The sequence below is a fragment of the Conger conger genome, chromosome 10, assembly GCF_963514075.1.
Source record: "Conger conger chromosome 10, fConCon1.1, whole genome shotgun sequence".
NCBI classification, from domain to species: Eukaryota; Metazoa; Chordata; class Actinopteri; order Anguilliformes; family Congridae; genus Conger; species Conger conger.
In genome coordinates, this window is record NC_083769.1 from 9089471 (window position 1) to 9100624 (window position 11154).

General features: G+C 42.5%; 1 long non-coding RNA gene across 1 annotated transcript in view; it reads left to right on the top strand.

Moving 5' to 3' along the window:
- The window catches only part of LOC133138343 (uncharacterized), a 30190-nt gene extending 19267 nt beyond the window's left edge, over positions 1-10923 (top strand). The window contains exon 3 of the long non-coding RNA XR_009709723.1: positions 10872-10923. This is a non-coding gene — a long non-coding RNA (uncharacterized LOC133138343). The remainder of the gene's footprint in view (positions 1-10871) is intronic.
- The last annotated feature ends 231 nt before the right edge of the window (positions 10924-11154 follow it).

Sequence of the window (11154 nt, forward strand, 5' to 3'; positions counted from 1 at the left end):
AGGGACTTCAACCCGAGGCGCTTGGGTAAATATCCGAACGGGGACAATATGTTTGACGCGCGGCGTCCAGGTTTCGCCGGATAAGAGCGTCTGTTCTAAAACGAGTCAAGAAAAGTGAGGTGCTGCAGTTAATGGGTATTTGTGCTGCCCATCGAGAAGCAGCCAGAAACAAGGTGAATTTCGTTTATTGAGCTTAATCTCATCAACCGACAGGTTGACCAGCTGGAGCACGGGGGTGGGGGGGGGTGGGGGGTAGTGGAGGAAGGTCAGGCGGTGTTATTCAAGAAAGGACACTGCCCTGGTGTAAAATCCAGCTACGGTATGACTGGCTTGAAACTACCAGCTACCAGCTGTTTCAAATCATAGTTTTTGCTGGTCAAGCCATGTTGAGTATGGAGCTGGTCCAAACTGGCCAACCAACTACCAGCTGTTTTTAAAAACTTAGCTTGAGTTGGTGAAGCCATGTTGAGTATGGAGCTGGTTTGAGCTGTTCATTTCAGCAGGGTAGAATGGTGGCAGCAATCACTGGGCAGTTGTGTGCTCTACCCTTTTCACAAAATTTTCACAAAACCTCTTAATCAAACCCTTACATTTTCACAAAACCTCCTAATCAAGCCCTCAAAACGGTATTTACAGCACATTGTATTGTACCGTTATTCATTTTATCACATGAATAAATTGTTGTACTTTTTAAGGTATTGTAAAGTTAACCAGATTTGAGAAATCATCATTAAAACATGAGTGACAAACCCATTTAGATCAGAGAACAGGATAGTATATGGATATCTATTATATTAAAATTTAAAACGAGAACAAAATATTTACCATTGTATCAGAACTACCATAGGCAAACGTTAGTGATCAATAACAATTTACAGCTGAAAGAATGACAGGAATGACCTTTATACTCTATGCTACCTACAACATCAGTGTATAAATTTGGCACACAGAACCATTGATCATAGCATATTTTCTTTGCCTGTCACTTGCCTGTATTTGGGCCAGAAGGCCATGAATTATTGATTAAGTGACTGTGTGATTGATTGACAGATGGCAAATTATTTGTTTTCTCTGAGCATTAGAGTCAGGCAGCACATTATGTTGTGAAGTGCAATCCAGCGTGAATGCCATTATGAAAACTGTGCTGTAAATATTTAGTTGTAAACTGCAAATATATGCCTGTGAATGGAAGGGCCAATTAGAACAGGCCTAGCAGATATTTCTCCTGTTATTGGCAGCTGAGGAAGGAGGGTGATTGGATTAATTTCAAGAGTCACGACCGAAGTGTTTGCGACTTCACAAAAAGAGATTAATCGGAGTGTGGACTTTTACCTTTTTTTTCCCAGCTTTGATTGGATTAATTTTTCCCTCCTGTCCCCTCTTATTAACTAATCAAGGGCCATAAATTAAATATGACAAGCATATAAATAAAAGAGCCAAACTGTAATGAGTCTGTGAATCCATTTTCTTCTTTAATGAAGACTTTGGAGTTGGCGTCAGATCTCTCTATACATATATTTCAGTGCTCTCTCTCTCTGTCTCAATTTCAATTCAATTCAATGAGCTTTATCGACAGGAAATACACATTGTAAATATTGCCAAAGAAAACATGAAACATATACAGACATGCATATACATAACAGTACAAGTAAAACATGAACGATAACAATTCATATGAGTACAATTACAATTAGAAATTCTGATTCAATTTATTTATCCATCTCTCTCTGTTTCCCTTTGAAGTGTATTGTCCCCGAATGTATTGTTCTCATGCTGATGGTCAAAGGCCTTCAGGGAGCTAGACGTGAGCTTTCATCAGTGTGCACTTTCGATATACACTCACTGAGCACTATATTAGGTATGCATTATACTTTTTTTTTTTTTTACTTATTGGTCTTCTGCTGCTATAGCCTATCCACTTAGAGTGAGACGGGTGCGTGGGGGTTGGACCCAAAATGCCCGACTCAGAAACAATGGTTAGATAAAGACCTGTCAGGGCTTTATTCGGGACAAATCCCAGGAGCGTAGTCAAAACAAGCAAAGTCCATACATGTAGATCCAGCCAAACAAACAGTAAACAAACAAAAAGCACGGTGCCGAGGGAAGAGGCAAACTCGTAGTCGGTAGACGTGCAGGAAGGTCCGGTAGCAGGAGAGCCGTCAGCGGGGAAAAGTACAGGCGGACGGCAGGCAGAGTCGTAGTCGAGGGCGATGCGGAAGTCGAAACCATGAAACAATCAGCGAGGCAAAGGTACAAAAACGGTAGGCGAGGACGAGGTCAAAAACAAACGATGGTCAACGAAACAGAAATCAATAAACAATGGTCGGTAAAACAGGCTTGGATCGTAACGTGTAATCAATGACAGTAAATGCTCAAGAGTTGCTTTGACGAACAAGAGGCAGACAATTTTGCGAAGAACAGCAGTGCGACTGGGCTATAAATGTGGGTGTAGACAGGTGTAGACAATTAGTTAGAGAGCAGCAAGGAAATGAAAAACAGGTGCGATAGATGACAAGTTTAACAAGGTAATTAGTAATCGTTAGTAATAAACCTATCCTGCCCTAGCATTAGTAAATTAGTAAATGACATGCACGAGAAACGTAAGGTAACATGAACACATGATTAGTTTGTTAGTTCTACCCAATCCTGATCTAGTGTTAGTAGTTTTAATAAATAGACAAATGGAAAAAATTAGGGTGTGAATGACAGAAAGGGAGAGAGAAAGGCGGAACGCAAGGTTTGCGGAAAGACATGTAAAAGTGTATGTTTAAACAGTAACCAGTCTACGTAACAATAAACATAAATCAAAACATAACACTAAACGAACTAAGACGATAACCACTCAACATACAAGGTAATATAATCGTAACGAAACATAACTAGACATGACGAGAAAATAAATCGTAACAAGAAACAAACTAAACAACATGACAAACCTAGACTAACATAATACATGATAAGACAATACGTGACGAAGACAAAATGAATAAACATAAAACATGGCAAGACAGACCTGAAACGTGACATAGAGGTTTGACGCCATGTGTGTTCAGAGATGCTCTTCTGCATACCACTGTTGTAATGTGTGGTTATGTGCGTTACTGTCACCTTCCTGTCAGCTTTGACAAGTCTGGCCATTCTCCCATTCTCATTAACAAGGAATTTCTGTCTGCAGAACTGCTGCTCACTGGATGTTTTTCGTTTTTCACACCATTCTTGCACCATTTTCTTCTGTGTGTGAAAATCCCAGGAAATCAGCATTTTGTGAGATACTCAAACCACCTTGTCTGGCACCAACAATCATTCCACAGTCACTTGGATCACATTTCTTCCCCATTCTGGTCTGAAAAACATCTGAACCTCTTGACCATGTCTGCATTCTTTAATGCATTTAGTTGCTACCACACGATTGGCCGATTAAATATTTGCATTAAAAAAGCTAGTGTACAGGTCTACCAAATAAAGTGCTCACTTTAGAGAGTATACGTATTGCATGCAATCCTTTTTCTCAAAAGTCTTGCCCTCCTCCGTAATAGCATATGCAGGATATAAATGTAAACAAAGTATTTATTAATAGTTTATAACATTTTTTGTTTATTTTTGTAGAGAATGCCTGCTAAAATGCACCCCATCTAAAAGCAACAAATGAGATGTAAAAATTGGATACTGGGCAAAGCTCCAGAGGCATATTTCCATAATATAAGTGAATGTTTCTTTTTATTTTTTGGTTTCAGATTTTTACCCATTTTCTCCCTATTTGGCAGGACAGTGTGCAACTGCAACAAACTCATGCCTGCATCAAGGCCCTTTGCTTTAGCCACGTGCTACCGCGGCACCCAGAACAAGCGAACGTTATTCGACTCTAAAAACAAGTCAATTAGTGACACCTCCTGCGTCACAATAAGACACCTTCTTGTACCTCCGCACTTACTCATCACAGGCATTTTCAGGGCTTTTTTTCCTCTTCTGAAGCTATTTTTGGCACGCGAAAAAAGTCCATCAGAAGACAGCGGCAGAGCGCTGAGTAGCGAGCGTAAGAACAGGTGGGACGGCGGCGTGTTTGGCATGACTGGCACTTCTATTCCAGACCAATTAATGATTTCAATTATCCAGGGGTTTTTAATTAAAATCATTACAAAGGCAGAACGCATGTTAAACACGCGCGTGAGGGATGGAGTATCCGATTAGTCTTTTTCTAATCCTTTCCTTCGGTTTTACCTTGATGAAAAACAGGGGAGCTCAGATCCCACGAAGACAATAAAAGGCAAAGTTTTCGGTCTTCGCTCGGAGGGAAAGCAGTGGGCTGAGTTGAATTTCCTCAGAAGCCTGTGCTGTTTATTTAAGGATCTTTGAAACAACTGTAAAAGATATTGGACTAGTAATGTAAAACAGAACAGACACACACACCGACGTGGGTTTTTACTAGACAAGCATAAGCTAACATAAAAAATCCTGGCGATCAAAAGAACAGAGAATATGCTAGACTGAAGTCCCACGCTAGTCTGAAGAGTTTGCAAAGAATGGTGAAAAAAAACAAACGAAAAAATCCAGTGAGACAGAAATGCCTTGTTAATGAGAGAGGTCAGAGGAGAAGGGCCAGACTGGCCAAAGCTGACAGGAAGGTGATAGTAATGCAAATGGCCGCACATTACAACAGTGGTATGCAGAATGGCATCTTACGACTGCTCTGTAAGTTACTATGGGGTATGAGAGATCAGTATGACTGTAGTGTTGCATGTAGTCGGTGTAGCTCCTTTAAACCGGAATTAAACATTACATTACATTATTGGCATTTGGCAGACGCTCTCATACAGAGCGACGTACAGTTGATTAGACTAAGCAGGAGACAATCCTTGCTCAAGGGCCCAACAGCTGTTCGGATCTTATTGTGGCTACACTGGGATTCGAACCACCAATCAATCTGTGGGGGAGAGGGGGAGAGAGAGAGAGAGAGAGAGAGAGAGAGAGAGAGAGAGAGAGAGAGAGAGAGAGAGAGAGAAAGAGAGAGAGAGAGAGAGAGAGAGAGAGAGAGAGAGAGAGAGAGAGAGAGAGAGAGATGTCAGCTGGAATAAGTCTGTGTGATATGGATTTATTGATCTGTTGTGCTGGTGGCCTGACATGATTTATACACACATGTCCAAGCAGATGAATTAGTTATTAAGATGTATCACATAGTCTGAATGAAATGTTTTTAATTTAATTTTTTGTTTTCCTTTTTCAGACAGAATAATAACTTTTATTCCCCCCAATTTCAGTGGACAACAATTGCCTTTTAACTGTAGCTTAATGGAGCAATAATATTTGAATAACTTAAATGTCTGTGGAGGCCTCGCATATTCTATGGCTGCTTGGGGTCTATTTTGTTAAAGTAATTGCTATTTTCTGTCTTTATGCTTTAATGTCTTTAGCATGTGTTGCTTTTTCTTTGGTGGTAAGGGTTGGGAATGAGCCATTGGCTAATGGTAACATAATGCATCAGATGCATGTATTCACATTACTGTCACCTTCCTGTCACCTTTGACCAGTCAGCCCTTCTCCTCTCCTCCTCCTCATTCACAACTTGTTTTTGACTGCTTCACTGTTCACTGGATTTTTTTTTTCCAACACCATTCTCTGCAAATGCATGAAAATCTCAGGAGAGCCGCAGTTTCTGAAATATTCAAACCAGCCCGTCTGGCACCAACAAACATTCCACGGTCAAAGTTACTTTGGTCTGAAAACCAGCTGAACCTCTTTACCATGTCTGCATGTGTCATACACAAGTGTTCTTTGGCTTGTCTCCATAGGGGAACCCATTTTACCATTTTAATTCTTTAAGGAAACCTACACCTGTAGGTGTGTTAAAGCTCCAAGATTTAACTATTTACCTGCCTAACTATTTAGAACCCTTGAACTAGATAGGATGACTCCGTGGAGACACTGAGGAGCCTTTTGGAATCCTTCCTTCTGAGAGCATAGCATTTTTGTTTAGGTTGTTGCCTACACAAAAGTGCACAGTGGCAATTGTGTAAAGATGGCTTCAGAGTGTTGTGATGCATCAGTATTATTGATCATCTAATTAGACTCCCCTGGTGCTTTTTTTTATTGTTGCAAATAAAAGGAATCACGCTGAAAGCACAGAAGTAGTTTCTCATCGTAGTTTTTTCGGGTTGGGCCCTACCCAGAGGCACACGGTGCTGATGAACGCGCTGTCTGTTTGCACGGCTTCTTTGAAAACAAATATGTTCCGCTTCGTTCACAATGTGTTGCGGAATTGGGCCCACAGCACAACTGATTGCAGTTAAGGATCCCCAAGCTTTCTGCAATGAGGAATTCATTGTAAATTGCCTAGGCAGGCCCACATAAGGCCCATCTCACAGGAGACACAGAAAAAAAAAAGAGGAATTGATCAATCGCTCACAGTTCACCCAATTTGTGTTCTCACAAAAATGAAGCTACAGTATTGTTTGACTCTCAATACTTTGAACTTGCTTGTTTGGCAATTAACAAACTGGAACAACTAGCGTGAAATTGACTTGGCTGGTAATTTTTTTGGGAGTGCTGGGTAGCTGTTATGGCCTTATTCTAAAGCCTGATTCACGTTTCATCCGGCAGACTCCATATGGAGTGGCTGTACGGTGCTGCCCGGAAACTCCATATGGAGGCTGCCAGATGAAGCGTGAATCAGGCTTAATGTATGAATACGCCCCATGGTCTGGGGTCAAATCTTGGCCGATCCGTGTCAGTACCAATGGTGACTCTGCAGGACGATACATACAGTAATTGTTGATACTGTCACTGGGTTATGAAGGGTTAGGTCAGGGATTAGTGACTCATTGCTTTCTGGCCACTGTCGGATAACTAGTTTGAGGGTCACACAAAATAATTTTAAAATATATTTCAGCAAACTCTCTGATTGTACCCTGTAGCCTGTTGCACCAGTACAGCGCAAATTCAAACATAGGCTACTTTTGGCGTAAATTCAGAGTTAGGTCCTAACTGAATTTAAACCGGTTGCACGACAGATTTAGTTCTGACGTATAGTTAAGATACAACTTAAAATGTACACCTATTACCTACTACTGTAAAGACATTCCTAAAACAGCCATTGACATAGCGCATCGATTTCAAATATGGGGAAACTTTGTAAACGGTAAATAGTTGGCATTTATATAGCGCCTTTATCCAAAGCGCTGTACAATTGATGCTTCTCATTCACCCGTTCATACACACACTAACACACCAACGGCGATTGGCTGCCATGCAAGGCACCAACCAGCTCATCAGGAGCATTTGGGGGTTAGGTGTCTTGCTCAGGGACGCTTTGGTACAGCCCGGGCGGGGGATTGAACCGGCAACCCTCTGACTGCCAGACGACTGCTCTTACTGCCTGAGCCATGTCGCCCCCTCGAAGTGGAGGAGAACTTCAGCGGCATAAGCTAGCAGCGCATTCTCCACGATGACCACATTAATGACCACATTAATAGAGATAAAAAAAGAAAAAAAATATATACGTTTATGCAACTTCTGAATTGTATATTTTTGTTCTTATATTGGAACATGATTTTTTGACAGAAAATGGTATCAAGGATTGTTAGAATATGCCTTTTATTGTCCGAGTCTGTGGCGTGTTGAGGGTGAGTATGGCCATGGGGAAGCTAGAGTTGTATTGCCCTGCTTTGCAAATAAGAGGCTGATAAGCATCTGCTGTTCTCGTAGCGGAGAGTCGTTTTAACAATCGCCATTTTGCAGTTTTATGAATTTCATTGCAGTTTTTTTATGATATAAACATGAAACTTAAATCTGCTGAATTCTGGCCACATTTCCCTATAAACTTCACTTCCCCAACACCACCCTGACTAGATGAATAAGCGCTCAGAATTTCTTATACTTGCTAAAGTTGTTATATGTGGTGGCTAATGTCTATGCATGCTTGACCTCTGGGATCCATTTTTAAAGAAAAGCAGTGGGTGATATCGTGTGCTTCGGAGGACTGTGAAAGGCAGGTGCTCAGAGGTCAAAGGTTACAGGAAGTTGCATAGAACTGCAGTATCTACATCTCTACATGTAGAACTATGTGAGTGGACAATTTGAAATGCTTTAGCCTTTTAGACACCAGTATAATTCCTGAGTAACAGTTTATTGTTGAAAACAAGGTGAGTTCTCAGATGCAGAGTTGACTCAGGGTCTGATATTTGGTGCTCAACCCCCCAGAGACTCCTGGAGGAGTGGAGCAGCATTGTCACACGCCTAGTAACACCCCTGGAAGGGAGATACGGCACTTCAAGGATTTCTGCCGTTGTTTGCTGCATGGCGAGAGAACCACACCAACACAAAATAATAAGAAGTCTTCACCCTTTCCCCTCCCTAGCTCTGTGCAAAAATAACAAACAAACACAATAAAAAGAAAATAAAACAAGCAAAATAAAGCAAAACCAAGAGACAGCTTTTGGAGCCGGCCACTTTTCAGCCAACCGGCACCTCCACTTTTCAACCACTTCTTCTTTCTTGTGCACTGAACTAAAAGATAACCACAATAAAAGAAAAACAAAACCGGCTCTCCAGGGGTGTTCTCCCGGTCTCAGCCTCATACTGTGGTGATGGGCACATCTTACGCACCTGGGCTGATTAGTTGACACAACCCAGGTGCGTGTGCCCTATCCACTGTCGAGACAATCCAGCTCTCCACATAACCACCATGTTCCCCTGCATTGATGTGCCTCCAGCTTTTCAGCAGTATGGGGATTACTGCTGAACGCGGTGGTGGGACACGTGCTGCAGATGTTTAAAGATGTTTTATCGTGGTGGCCTACAGATATAATAGTAATACAGTCCCATTCAGTTATAATAAAAATATACCATAGGTACTGCAGTGCTGTACCGCCGCATAGATATGATGCTTTAGCTGTGTACAAGTATAAAGATACTGTAGAGCTGTACAGGTCTAAAATACTAAAATAGTAGTGTAAAAGTATAACTGTAATTGTGTACAGGTTTAATTGTATTACAGCGCTGTACAGATGTAATGATAATGTACTGCCGTACAGGTACTATTTATACTCTAGTCGTCTACAGGTATAATGATGCTGTAATGCCGTATTGGTATAATTACACGGTTGTTATTTGAATAAACATTTCTGTTTGGCGTCTGTCAAAAGATGCAACTGAAAATGTTCTCCCGATATTACCAGTAAAGCAACCGCTTTAAATTCCACAGAAGTACTCAGTGTGCTTTCTAGACGTAGTCGTATACTTCCAATTTTAAGTATACCACGGGAGACACACTTCTGGAAGCTTCCTGCCGCTCCTCCGCAGTCCACCACTGTGTTATCATTACGACAATCTCAGCCGTGGCCCAAACCCGGAGTGCCGAGCGGTTTCGCTCGCCTCGGGAAAGCACAAACGCAGACTAATTGATCGAGCGCCCTCTCTAAGGGGCTGTTGGGTGCTGTATTATTTAAAGCTTCTCCCTTTAAGGCAAGTGCAGCGAGTGTGTGTCGAGATGGGTTAATTACTTATCTGTTGTCAGTTTGATTCACAATGTTTTGATCCTCCTCGCCCGCGATAAGAGGGCCGCGAGCGAGCCACGGCCAGGAAGCGGTTTGTCCGCGGCGAAATGCGCGCGCGCGTGCGTATCTGCCTGTTTAAAGCCCTCCGTCAGGACAAACCGCGCTCGACGCATTGAAGAAAGAAAACCCTTTTCTTCTCACAGACACAGTGGAAGAAGAGAGAATGCCTTTGGCTTTTATCTCTGATAAAAAAAAAATAAACTGCCTGTTTTTTCCCTTGCTGTCGTTGGAGGAAGTTAACTGAGCGGGATTACTGCTGTCGGACATGAGTGCTCAAATACGAAATTAGTCTTCATCACCCAAACTGTTTATTTCGACCTTGGGATTAAAACATGTACAATGGAAAATTAGTTTGGAGGGGGGGGGGGGTCCATGAATATGAAAAACCCTTTGTCTTAATCTTTACGCCCCGTATCAGTTGTCAAACTCCGCAACAGCGCCCATTGTCGGCAGAGGGCCTGGAAAAGTCGGACATTCGTTTCGATAAGGGGGGCTCAGAGAGGAATGATTACTGCCGTACCGAGATCGCTCCGGGCGCCCGAAACCCGACATCATCCTTGCGCAAGATAACCGACCGCACGGAGCGTGGGGGAGGTGGGGAGGGCGAGGGGGCTTATCTGGTATCCGAGCAACCACTCATTAGCGCTGCGCTTCATGCATGATGCTTCGTCCTCACTGTTTGAGCTTACTAACCCAGCCACCGGACGGACATACCTCATCACCGGAGAATGGTAAATGGTTTGCCATATATTGCCTTTACATTACATTACATTACATTAATGACATTTAGCAGACACTCTTATCCAGTGACGTACAGTTGATTAGACTAAGCAGGAGACAATCCTCTCCTGGAGCAATGCAGGGTTAAGGGCCTTGCTCAAGGGCCCAATGGCTGTGCGGATCTTATTGGGCTGAATCGAACCGGCAACCCTCCGACTGCCAGACGACTGTTCTTACCACCTGAGCCAATGTCGCCCCAAACTAAAAACTACGTTCCACTGAATTGCACAGCACGCAGCTAGCATGAGAGACACCATTGGTTTGGCCTAGCCTTCAAAAATGAAATCGATCAAATAAATGGGCAGAGCAATTAATTTGATTGCGCCCTTCTGGAACGATATCAGAAAATGCTCTCTCCCCATTACCAGCAGCCAGCATTTCACCCGACGTGGCAGACGTGGCACTGGAGTTATGATTATAAATATTTCTTATTAAGTGACATTGCGTTATCATGCATGGGCAGAGCTGGTGAGGGATCTGAGATCAGTGAATCTCCCAGCTGGCCCTGTGCTCTGAAGCTCACCCCGGCATTCTCCCTCACAGCCTCCAGCCTGCCTTGGGCCTAGAAGTTGCTTTGGAGCCACCTGGAGCCATTACTGTGTGTCTCCAGACACAGCAGGTAACATCTTCTAAAAGCCTTTTTTTCTTTTCTTTTTTTACAGAGCAACTGGCTTTGAACACATTTATGCAGACAGCAATACCCAGAGTGACATGGATTTATTTTAATATGTTCATTTGATTTAGTTACATTCGGTTTTTAATAGCTGGATAGTTACTGATGCAATTCATGTTAAATACCTTCCCTCAAGGGTACACCTACAGTGGA